Genomic DNA, 13,719 nt, shown 5'->3' with positions numbered 1-13,719 from the left:
AGATTAGTGTCTGATAGATTACTATGTATTTCTAACAGATACTCAGATTAAATCTCTATGTGCTCATCATTTTAGGAAAAAATAGCCTAGCAACATTCAATTACCTATTTATAGACATTTTCCCACATGTTTGAAAGTGCTTGAGCAGCAAGTGAAGCAATGATTTTTGTTTATCTCCCTTCTTTTGAAATGATAACGTCACAATTTTGCAATATCATTTGTATATCAGTGAGAAATCCTACTAAAATCACGATCAGACACTAATTCAAAAATTGGACACATGTACAATATGACAGATAACGTGTATTTTTTTTTAAAGAAAACACTTCTTGTAGGGATCAGATAACATAAAGTTTAATCAACTTTATCACAGATTTACATTGTATGTTGAGCATCGCATGTGCATCACAGCTCAGGGGAAAACCTGTAAGTGCGCATGCGCAGTGGTCAACGCCCTCATGTTTAGAGCACATACTGTTTGTGTAATCTGCTTTTTGGATTAAAAAAATGCTCTTTTCTGAATTTCAGGAGACACTTAACATAACAAATGTGTCGAATATTTATTTATTCGAAATGATATAATGATTTACTGATCAATGTGAAGGTTGTTGCGTGTTGTCCACCAGAGGACGCACTCGACCAGTCTATGGTTTGTCTGCGGATTTCTTATAGCCTGTGTTGGATGATTATTTTAGCTTTAAGAGCACCTTATTCGGTCGCAACATGTTTTAAAATCTTACATCTGACTGCTGCTGCAGCGCATATACCCGCAGATTATAGGCACCAGTGTCGCAGGATGATGTGTTTGCTGCAGATGCCATTTGAAAATATAGGCAGTGTAAGCACTGTAGAATCTAATTATTTCTTTGCAAAACCTAATTAGGCATTAAAAAAGGTTAACGCCAGCGCCTGAAACGTTTTTGTTTAATAATCCCATTACTGACGGCTCATCATGTATAAAATGGTGCAGGAGGACACTAAGTTTCCACTTGTTAAAGGGAATCTCTGAGAAATAGTCGCAGACTTTTTGACACTATCTGCGATTGGGAATTAGGGCTTGTAATTAAACTGCGGAGCCTCAACAGAGCACAGAGTAAGTAAGGCTGCAGCGCCCTGCCTTGCATGCATTTTCTATGTTTAATTGATCTGCCTACTGCAAGAAAGATTGTCTCTATATTCTGCTTTTCTCCTTACAATGTCTTAATGTGCCAGGCATGACAGAACTCGTTAAACAGGCAGCGTACAGTGAGAATATCGTGATGGTTTTTAAGCGTCAGCTCCTCTCGGACCATTACCAGTCACCAGAGAGCTGAAGGTGAGAATTTAAACGAGACAACATTTTCTGCCCGAGTTTTAATTTCTCCAGGCTTCTGAGGAACAACTGTGAGATCCTGAGACACGTTCTGAGAGAGAAATGTGTCGATGAAGACTCCAATATGAATATATAGTAGATTGAAGAGCAAAGGGATGTTACAGTGATGCAAACAACATGTATTTGATGAGTGCCAGAGCCGTATTAACGAGTTATCGGGACTTATTTTGATGTGTAATAGATTTTTAAAGTATCAAATTAAAACTATGTTGTTGGTTTCCTGGAAATAAATACATTTTTGTATCTTAGCTAGCGTGTAAAGGAGCCCATACAGATCATAAAAGTAATATACAGTGTTGAACATTTTATTTAGGATAACCCACATACAAAAATAGTATTTCGTGTTTTTTTACAGTATATTGGAGCAGTTTTGAAATGTTCCCCTCCTCTTTGCATCGGTCTAACACAAAGACAGGTTTCTGCGCCAGTTATTCACCTACAGGAGGGATTACTGTTCATTTAAAATAAAGAATAATAGGGAAAATGAAATAAATCAAAAGCGAAAACGAAAGCTAAATTAAAAACATATTTACGGGTTATTATATAATAACAAAGATAAAAAAGAAAGGAAGGACATTATAGGATGTCAGAGGATAATACATGTGTAATATATTACATGTTGTCAACTTTATAACAGAATTATTATTATTGCTGCTGATGTGTTATCATTATTCGTATTATTATTTTAATATTGAACACCGCGAATATGTTGACTACTGCGAAAATAATGAGCTTAATAATATTTGTATTTTCTTACGTACAACGACCTTTTTACGCACGTAAACAATGCGCTGTTAAACCTACACTCACTTCATTCTAACAACTGTATTTAAACCTTTCATTCGAAGCTCTGAGGATAAAGAAAGAAAGAAAGGAGCAGGCAGTGAGTGACACACCAAAGCTTTCTCAGAGAGATGAAACTCGGTGTGTCCTGACAGGAATGCGCTGGTAATCGCTCAATATCTCCGTGTTTGGATCCATTCGGCCCAAAACAAACAGGGAGTGGTAAGGGAGGAGAATCGGGACAAGCGAGGAGGAGGTTTGATGGGGAGGGAAAGGAGGACACGGTGCATTTCCCTCAAACTGGTTAAAGCAACAATAAAGAGACTACAGACTTCCCTGCCTATTATCTCGTTGTCGGCTGATCTAAGGAAGGCGTTTCACACTTCATGATGGAGAGAAACCCCCCCTTGATTTACAGGGAAATATAATAATATAAAAAAGCATTTTACTCGTACGCTATATTTTATATTCCGATTAGTAGGCCTATAAATATAAAGCACAACCAAGTGGTGCTTTCTGCTCTGATACGTGTTTTAAAATGTGTCATTGCCTCTCAGTTGATTCCGCACATTTTGCTTTGATGCATTTTTACTTCTATTTGCAAAACCATAAAATGAAATTGCGAGATTATAGTCTCCTCTTGTGAGATAATAAAACTCTTAGTCATATTGTCTTCTCTATGGCTCTCGGGTTATTGCAGCATGCAGCTCATTTGTACATTTTGGTTGATATCTTCAAGCAAAAAAACACTGAAGTATTTGTTTTTATTCAAATGTGATACTAATAATAACATTGATGACCACTGATGACCATATTTCAATTTCAATCTTCAGCACATTTAAATACTGATGATGCAACATTTTCCAAAAGACTCAATTGACCATGTTTGTTGCCGTCACAAATACCCAAATGACAACACTTGTCATGCATGTTGAATCTTAGTATTTGGCCGTGTTATGGGAGATTGACAACTAGTCATTCCCCCTTTATTTAAGCAACATATCAGAGGAGTTGTCCTGCAGAATGCTACCCCTCTAACATTGGTGTTATGCCTCTCAGCTTTCATCCTGAGCTTTCTTCCAGCATGCAAGGCATCCATCTCACGGAGGAGGCTCTGCTGTACAAACCATCTGATGCTACATTTCCCTTAAGTCTTTAATGTGTGTTAAGACTCAGAACTCCTTCTATATTAATCTTTGAGCATCTCCATGATCTCTCCTTTACTCCACACTTGTCTCTGCACACTGGCTTCTGATTGATGCGATTATCTCAGGAGTGAATTCAGGACAAAGGGAAGGAGCTTCCTGCAGGTTTTGGGATGTGAAGAGTTACATCTTAATACAATGAACATCCTTTAACAGGAGAAGTGTGCACAGACAATATGTTAATGGTAATATAAATGCATTATCAGCAAAGGGAAGCCTTTTGTTTCTTTTCAAATGAAAGTGTTTTTAGTGACATTTCCTAATTAAAAATACTAAAATGTTATAAAGCCAACAAATATAATCACAGCAATTTTCGCAGAGGGTAAATGCATACATATGTTTTTTGTATTGTTTTTGTGGTAAAACAAGCATGTTGTTTAAAGGCTGGAGGGAATCAGATGCCCACAATGAGCCTTGAGCCAAAATCTATTGACACCGAAAGCTGACTTTTCCCTTTTTGGGAGTAAAGCTATGTTTGTTTCTGCGCTGAATGGGGGTCTATAATGGAACTGATGGCATCAGGATTGTCACCACAAATGGTCTGGGCGTTTTGCAAGGCTGCTTGACAGACCCCATTATGTCATTGGTCACGTCCCTCCACTCCTTGCTCGCTTGGTCTTGAATGGGAGTGAATTAATCAAACGGTTTGAGAGAGATCAGGCAACTTAATGCACTTTGTGTCAAGGTCTGCAGCGATCCGAGACCCCCGGCCTCCCCTATACCTGCATCTTACACATCCAAGAACAAGCTGCAAACACACTGAGAACACAAACCGTTTATGTGGCTCAACACTGATCTGATTTTGACCTTTTATTCAATGGAGCTTTAAAAAAAAACATCTTAAATTATCACTTTTCTGAGGCGTCTTGTTGTGTGTCAATAGTGAGTTTAAAAGTGCATTTTCCATCCGTTGGAGGGACAGTATACTGATAACTTAAATTATGTATTTTTGTATTCATTTATAGTCACTATTATTAAAAATGTAACATTATAATCATGCACTTATAAGATTTGATATATCCAAACAATAATGCATTTCTACGAGCTCATAGATGAAATTCAATATTTGTATCCTATGGGGTTTGTTGTGTGTCTGAGGATTCACAGATCTTGGAATGAGTGCTGCTGAGGGAAATATGTGACACCTATAATTGGGTGTCATTCATAATTTGGATCATTTGTGTGAAAATTCACCCTTGAGGACTAAGCAGACCCCACCTGGAAAACAAGCCTCTTCAAGTCTGATCTATGTGCGTAATAGATTAAACACTGATATCTTTTAAAAATCAAAGCACAGCCTCAGTCATATTTTTTTTTTCCAGGAGGGAAAATGGTCCAAAGGGTGCAAAGTGGAGCTCTGTAACGTTATTGCTTTATCCAACACAATCAAACCGTGAATTAATCAAAGCACTCGGCGTCACTGCGCTATGCATGAGCATTGTTTGGCTGTAATGGATGGCTTTAAAATGTTACGTTATTATTTCCCGTCATTTCTGGAAACAAATTGAACATTTATTGCATATATATTAAAAATTACACAGTCGTCGAGAGAGGCTGATGTCTCTTTTATTGAGGCGCACCGAGAGGTGAAGTCTCCGCGGATCAATTTCCCTGTCTTGTTACTCCCGCAAGAGGATGTTGGGAAAATGCCTGCACCGCTAAATTGATTCAGAAACGAATACATAACTTGGGGGGTTTAAGCAATTTTGAGGCGCCTAGTTTTTTTGTATCGCCTATCTTTTCTTTTGTTTCGTGTTTTGATTGCTTTAAGCAGACAAACAAAGTTTTGTATCATCCTGCTTTTTTCTCAGCTCTGCGTTAGTCAAAAAAAAAAAATGCATTTAATACACTGGGGTTTGGGTGGCTTCACAAACATACCCATTAAGCAGTCACAATGCTTTTATTGTGCACTTGATCTGAAAATAGAGGCTGGTCTGACTGCAGGGTCCAGACGAACCTATGGAAAAGGCCTTGTCTTTGTCTGCCTGTACGGAGATGAATGGCCCGTGTCAACCAGATGATTAGTTTGCGCTATTAAATTGTCAAAAAAGAAGGAATTTTCCCTAATAGTGCCTTTTCTTGAAGAATTATGGAATTCAGAGTTGTTTGCGACTGCCAGGGAACTAGCAGGGCTTCGCGGGGTTGAGGGCGAAGGTCAGACAGAGTTCTCAGCGTCCAGTGAGCCGCAGTCAGGGGAGGATGGAGACAAATGTGCTGCAGGATGGCAAGATTAATCTAGACATTGTATCAGAAGAAGGATATCCATGCACTGACACTGTGATTCAGCAACATGAAGTGAGATCATCCGTCAATGAGCAGTCACAGAAGGCGTACAAGTCGTGCGGAAATGCGCAGAAATGGCTAGAAAGCAAGAGTAAACATCAACAACATGAAAGACTTCAAGTTCACAATAAAAGGTGGGGAACACAGGATCAACAGCCTATTTCAATTTTAAAATGCGAACTAATAGGAGACTTCAGCTCATATCTTTTTTTAAATTATTTTTGCGTAATTTCAAACGCTGCCACATCTCTCCCCGTGTCATGACTGCCATGCTCCACCCGAGAAACCCCCCTCCATTCTGCTCAACCTCTATTCTAGTGCCAACGTTTTGTGTTAAATGTTAACAACTTGGCCCGATCCATTTAATCTGCAACAAAACAATCTGTGTTGACTCAAACACTCGCCTCCTTTGTGCCCATTATGTGCCTGCCCTCACTTGAAGATTTATGTATTTTTGATATTAAATTCCTTCTGTCATCAAGACTGCTCTCTTGTTTACTTTTCTTGACCCGTTGACCTCGTTCCCCAAACTTTCCCATATTTAACACGGGACCCTCACCCCCCCCCCCCCCAACTCCTCCTGCTCCACCGCAGCTGAATGCTGTGTGGCTCCTTTTGTTGGCATGTGCTGTTTGCACTGTTCTTGAACTTCAGTGCGCTGCCCTGTCCCCATCCTGTACTTTGAACCCTGCGGGACAATATTCCTCCAGAAAAGAACGCCCTTTTGTTTTCAAGCAGGGGCTTCAAATCCCTGCATTGTTATATTATTCTGGGCCACTGGTTGTCAGGACATCATATTTTGGTAATTATCTGCTCATTGATGCCCCCCAAGCTTCACGTCATTTCTGCGCGGCTGTCACAGTCTGCATTCATGCAGTGTTGACGCAGTTGACGGATGCCCATATACCTTTTCCATATATGACGTCCATGTCCTCTATACAAGCCTCCCTCTGCTGCCCAGCTTGCTAATTAGTTAAACAAACGCTCATACTAATGATCCCACTGGCCTGGTGAGCTCTGGGGGTTTTGTTCCACCACTTTGCCCCAGCTTCTCCTGCGGGAAACGTGGCCCCTCTGACCCGAGCTATCATGGCGCTGTGGAGACGGCTGGGCCGCCCTGTCCGGAGTCCGGCCCCCCAGGGGCCAAAGGGCAGCGTCCGAGGCCCGGGAATGCCACCACCAGCTGCTAGCAGTGACACCATTTACAAAGGGGTCTTGGTGAGCCACCCCTCTATGGGCTGTCAGTGTTGTGACAGTGTTGGCTTGACATTTATTTACTCTCTCATAGGACCGAACACAACTGGTTTGGTTTCAGTAGCCACCCAGTTTAATTTGACTCCAACACCTCTGGACTGCTGTTTCTGTGTCTTCATAATACAGGGTTCATGATCTATGTTTGCTTTATTATTTGTCATAAAATAGTTTACTGTGCTGTGTAGATCAGTTAAGAGACATTAATAACAACAATTGTTGGCAGGTATTAAGTTTATCTTTGACAGTTTGATCACTTGATTCTAGAAAAGGAGAGCAGAAAATCTGGACCAAAATACAAATATACTCTTTTTCCCAAAACCTGGCAACCCAAAAATGGTCTTATATTTGTCTGATTTAACTGTAAAGAGGTAATCACACATTTAAGTAGAAACCCCCTTATTCAGGTGCCTTGTTTTGGTACAACAAATGAAACGTGCAAAGTGAGGTTTCACAACCTTTCAAGCCAAAATGTGTCCTTTAAATATTAGCTGAGATATAGAGCATTAGCACATGATTTGTTAATCGTTAATTAAAGCCATTAGTTACACATCATAAGCCCTTCACACAATGTGCCTCAGGACGTAAAGCTAATAATGCTCCACATATCTTCGTGTTTATTCGCAATAAGAAGATAAATTAAATATATTCCTGGCAAATGCTGTTTTACGTATAACGTGAACTGCCTGATAAATCACTCTATTGCTGCTTATTTATTGTTTATTTTCACGACGTCACAGCATGTTTTCGGGTTTATTTCAGACACCATCCTGATTTTAAGTCTTGTTCTTCCTGAATTCAAACGTGTTTCTTTGCCCACAGCGCCTCTCGGTTAACACAGACCCATTACGCGGTGTCTCTGAGGCGCTCGGTGTTATTTGGACAATGTTTGGCCATTTACCCGGCGCTCTGTCTGCGCGCTCCAAGGAGGTCTGGACAGAAATGGATACTAATTGCGGGGACTGTACACTGCTGGCTGGTGGAGGCCTGCAGGCGGTTGCAGGACCTGCTTGTCACCGCCTAATTGACAAGGGCTTGTCTGTCCTGGGAGCAGCTGCTGCTAAACACTGGCGCACAATCGCAATCCTGACACGGCCTGCACTCGCCTCGAGGAGTTTTGAGGGGAAACGCCGTTAAAGGGAGATTTATTGAATCTCCCTTTGGGGTGACGGTGTATTAAGTACGCAATATAGGCTTATTTCCGCGGGTGAAAGGGGAGCCACACTCCTGGTATTAATAACAGAAGGTGCCAATTAAGCCAGATAGGTGACATTTCGTGTGACATTATGAATCACTGCAAACAAGACAAGCGTGGGTAAATAAAAGCTGCCCCTGCTCTGAGATGGGTTTTCAAGGAATAGTTATTTTACTTCTCGCTGCTACATGACACACAATGAGGCTATATGCGCACATTGGATGAATGCAGGGGGATGTGTTGCACCAGCCATTCAGCGAGAACACAAATAACACCAACCCTCACAGTAAAATAATCAATTCACTATTCTGGCCTGCTTCTATTAGCCTATATAGCTGAATGCAAAAAGCCAAGCAAGTATTGTTTTGGTCTGCAAGTGGAAAAGGTTTCCCTGCACTTTCCCACTGCCTGTAAAGAAACGCTGCTTTTTGGCCCTTTTGAAGTGAAATCGTGATTTTTCCCCTGGTGTTCTCCGGACGCGCTCCTTTCTCTGTGTTTAACAATGACAACACTGGAGGAACCCCGCCGGTGCGCCACAGTTGGGGATCCCCCGGATTGTTTTGGACATCTTTGGATTTCATCAATCAAAATGACTGCAGCTTTCCATAAAAATGCAGAATTTGCTGCTGGAACCGAGCGGGCAAGGTAGAAAATGCGAAGCTGTCCTTCTCGATGATAAATGGCCATCCTTTGATTGAGCAAATAGAGAAATACGTGCCGCAGTCTGGAAACAGAGGAAGATTGTTAAGGAGAGAGGACTTGTCTCAGATGATGCCAGAAATGAATCGAGCAGAAACATTGGGCTGTAAAAGCAACTGCATTTTCCCAAAGCTTTGAGAATATGCGGGATATATAAGCAATTAACCTTAAATTGACTGGATATGTCTAACATTATGTTAGAATCCACATTTATTGGCCATATTTTGCAGAATAATGTGTGTTTTTTGCCTGTTTCTGAAATAAATATAAGAAATATAGAGCAATAGGATGAATAATACCTCTAACTGACTGCTGTTAGATGTATCATGCCAGTAAAATAGTCTTTCTTTCTTACCATTTTACTGGGTGTAGAAAACCACATAAGGACCAATAAATATATAGAATATATATATGATGTATATTGCTGATCCTGTATCCCTTTACTGCACGTTTTCCCACCGATAAAACCCCTGTTAACATGGAAATATCACATCCTATTGACTAAAACCCAATTATCCGGCATCTCAGCGGCAGCTCTCGTTGGAGCGGAGCTGGGATGAAATTAGAAAACTGCAAAGGAAAACTTTTAATTTCCTGAAAAAAGCAATTAGGAATTAACGGCGCCTCTCAAGGTGTCCCGTCTAAATGGCCTTACTGCTGAGGCTAATGATCCAATATTGACATTTTGTCCCGCCTCAGGTCAGCAGGTCAGCAGTTGGAGATTAATGACTGGACGGAAGTAAAAGGACAGGAAACCAAGTGTAATGTCACTATACTATTACTGTATTACATCTGGTTAGGGCCCTATGCACAATAAAGATTCATAGTCTGTGTTTGACCTTATTTTATAGGCTTAACTCATGTTTCTTCTTTAAAAGCATCCTGTGTCTTTTCAGCCCTATGGTTGTTCATTATTCGTTATGACTTTAAGACAGCCAGGTAGGATAGTAGCTGAAGACACTGTCCTCTCCCTCCTTCCGCCTCCTCTCTGGAACATAGAGCAGAGTTGACTGGCTTGTCGAGCTTGAAGAATTGTTTAATTTCAGGGCCCCGGCGTTTCCTGAGGTGAGGTCTGCATTGGCTGCTAATAGAGATCTAATTGATGGGCCGAGTCCCGTTTCCGTGCTCTCTCTCCCTTTATTGCGCCCCGGCGTCTGCTGTAAAATAGGTCTATAATCAGATTGGGTTTATTCCTCCTGGAGCAGAACGAGAGCTCAGGGCTGCAGAGAGATGAGGCTACAGAAAAGAAAAAAAAATAAGAAGAGAAAAAGTAAAATTAGGTTAAGACTTGAGTAGAAATTCGACATACTGTTCGGGCTTGAGGAAAAAGTGAAAAGTGAGCTTAAACATAGAAATCCACCTCTTCCTAGTTTTCTTTAAAATATAGAAATTTGAGTGAGTTTACGGTGACATTATCAGGTTTCATCTGTCAGAATATCACTTGATTTCTCAGGGGATTCATAGTTTGGCAGCAATATTTATACACTGAACCCCTCATCTAAAATTCTCACTTATAAGATTACTATAGATCTTCCATAAAAAGGCCCTGTTATTGCTGCCTTCTGTAATGATTATTTTAACGTGGTTATATGCTTTCATGACTCAGACTCTCACTTCATGATCAAATCTACTTCCTCGCAGGCCAGTCTTGGTTTGTATACCAGTGTTTTTGCACCCAGAAGGTACAAGATGTCAATCACACATCAGAAACAGAGTGATTTCTCTCTCTTTCTGCTTCTCTCCCCATCTCCTATAGAGCTTCCTGCAGGGCTGTGATTGGCCGGCCTGTCGGAGCAGTGATAGCAGCCCTGGAGCCGAGGATGATTGATGATGGCGAGGGCAAGGCCGAGCGCTGGCAGCATAAAGCCCCATAGACGCCTCAATAAAGAGCCTGGCTAGTGGAGAGCCTGGGCCCCCGCTCAATAGGGCCCCTCCGAGAGAGGAGTGCATGGAGAGGGAGGGAGGAGGAGAGGGAGGGAGGGAGGGAGGCAGAAGGAGAGGTGCTCTGTTGTTGGATAATCCGTTTAGCTATCGAGCCAGCAGCCGTCTGAGGCTGGATAAGTGCAGCGACGGATGTGTGTGGGGTGAAAATAGCAGGGGTTTGGCTGGTGGAGTGCTGCAGGGGGGGGGGGGGGGGGGAGGATGTGCAGAGAGAGGGGGAGATGGATCATCCAGTCTCAGGATGCGTAATGGAGGAAAAAAAGGGAAGCGGATGAACAACACTGGAAATGAGATCTGGAGCCTGTTTTTCACACACAGTAGAAATGATCACCGGACAGAATACACGTGGACCGCATCAAACTGACCGGTGTGTGTTTGGAGCAAAGTGAGATACTTCAAATACTCTAGAGGTTTTTATTCAAATCTATGTTAAACAATTTGCCTGCGTCAAGCTTTAGGTGCATCTTACAATCTGGCCACTGCATTGAGGACAAAATAAAAGTTGACCACTTTGACTGACCTCTCTGTTCCCGCGGCTCTGCTGGCCGTCGCTCACTGCAGACGCAGAACTGTGGTGACCTTTGCTGTATGACCTTATTTAAAATATTACATATTTATATAACCAAGTCATTTGTGTCCATAATTAAACCTTAGAGGACTCATTCTCCTTTCAAATGAAGTGGAACATTCACAAGACCAGTGAGAATATGCTGCTTCCAATAAGAAGTGTATTTGTTCTTGTTTTGAAAGCAACATCTCCTCTTATCACATGTTGAAGTTTTGAAGTGAAATATTTGACATACTCGAAAGAGGTTTTGATTCAAATCTACCATTTGCGTAAGTTAAGCTAAGTGTATCTAACAAACTGGCAACTGAATTGAGCACAAAGTTGCCCACACATGAGCTGACCTCTGTGCTTCTGCTGCTCTGTGGTCGTCACTCACACAAACACATAACTGTGGTGACCTTTGCTGCGTCGGATCAATGAGAGCCTGCGATGTTGGATTCCTCCGCTGCAGCGTCCACTGACCGCAGGCAGCCTGTTGAAAGCCCCGGCGCACAGCGGCTCTGAAAAGCACAATTAGGCAGAAACCTGCTCCGACCAAGCCGGCTTTCAGCGACTCCAGCGTGGAGACACGGTGTCCTGCAGACCCTCCTGGCTGGAGTTGGCAGGACGAGGGTCTGAGACTGATGGCCTCGTGGCGGTCTCTGCTCTGCAGGGTTCACCCAGAGCACGGAGGAGACGTTTTAACGCACTTAATTCACTTTGTGACCCGGCAGATGGTGCACTGACTTCAAGCATCAACTTTAAACAACAAGAATCAAGAATCTGAAAGTCAGAATTGTTGATGTTTTTTAGATTTGAATGAGCTTTTAAACATTCAAATTTTTGTAGCAATGATTCGTGTATTTTGGTCGAATTCCATTGTATTTTTAATGTCATTAATGAAAATAAATCTACAAATGTTTCCACAAAATACCTGCTTTTTGTTGTTTTACTTCCGGCTCTTTTATCCATCGATTAAGGAAATATGCAGCCTTTTGGGGACAAAGTCCGTTTGAGTCTCCAGCCATTTGAGATGAATCCAAGACTCAGTGTTAAGTCTCTGTTTATGTCCAAAGTCACTGCCAAGCTTGGTATTGAACAGTATTCAAACAAGGGACCCAGATGCACTAAAGTCTGAAGGGTTTTGTTTATTAGAATTACATTTAGTTTTGAAGACGTTTAAAAAATGTAAGATGTTTTTCCTTAGTAATGCCTTGTGTAATGAAGCAATATCAATTTGCATTTTAATGTCTGAAATGAAAATAAATCTACGAAATGTTCCACAAATTAAACGCTCATTGTTCCTTTTATTTCCTGCTTCCTGCTTTCAAGATACTGCTCTTCCATTTATTCATTACACATATGTAGCTCCATTACATGACATGTTGCATGTTAGACGCTTTTATCCAAAGCGACTTACATACTCAACACTGTGGGCAATTTGGGGTGAAGTGTCTCAGGGACACAACGACATGCTGACTGCAGTGGGGTTTGAACCTGTGCTCCCCTGACCCGAACACCAACGCACAACCCACTGCGCCACAGCCTCCCGAATAGCAGCTCCATTATAAAGGTTTTTGGGAGATGGCTCGAGTCAGCTGCGATTAATTCGTCTTCTCTCAAGTCATTTGTATTCCAAGTCAAAGAAGGTCTAGAAAGTTGTTCAGATCTACATATTGACAATTTTGTGGATTATATTTATAGCACATTTAAGACATGTTTTAGTGGCTGACTGAACAGATGTACTCACTAGTACACATTCATGGATTCAATCAGAATGATACAAATAATCCATGAAATAAAAAGCATTACGAGCTAAAGTAAAAACCTGCAGGCTTAGATATAAATTAAGAAACCTTCCAGTTTAAAACTGATCAGGTTTCTGCTTGAAAGGTTCAACCCAGTCTTTAGACATTCAAGACTCTCAGCAGACGAGATATAGAAACTAAAATCTGCTCTACGTCCAAGTCTAAATTCAACATATCTGAATACGTTTTAAAAACTGCCGACATGATATTACAATTGCAGTTTTTTTAAGGTGGAAGATTGATTGTTGAACGATTAAAACTTAATATTCAGTATTTGCATTTATGATACCCACCATACCTCCAGCATCAGGATACTCCTTGATCAAATGATAAGTATCAGGGTGTTTTTGACAGACCTGTAATGACAAGAGACAGGAGAGCTGAAAAACACTCAACAAATTGAAATAAGACACATGGAAACTACCTTCTGGTTACTCGACATATTGGCCTGTAAATCTAATAGTAAATAATAAACAAAAACACTTGAACAGAACTACAAAGAATGATGTTCACACATGTTCAGGTGCATCACCAAGCCACACGTTGCTCTCCTCCCTGCTTACCTTTGACTTCTGATTGAGTTTAACAGCCTTTCCATGATTACAATCAACGGCTATTTACTAATGAAAGTAAAG

Source organism: Pseudochaenichthys georgianus, chromosome 10 (assembly GCF_902827115.2).
Source record: "Pseudochaenichthys georgianus chromosome 10, fPseGeo1.2, whole genome shotgun sequence".
Lineage (NCBI taxonomy): Eukaryota > Metazoa > Chordata > Actinopteri > Perciformes > Channichthyidae > Pseudochaenichthys > Pseudochaenichthys georgianus.
Note: the sequence above shows the minus strand (reverse complement) of the source record.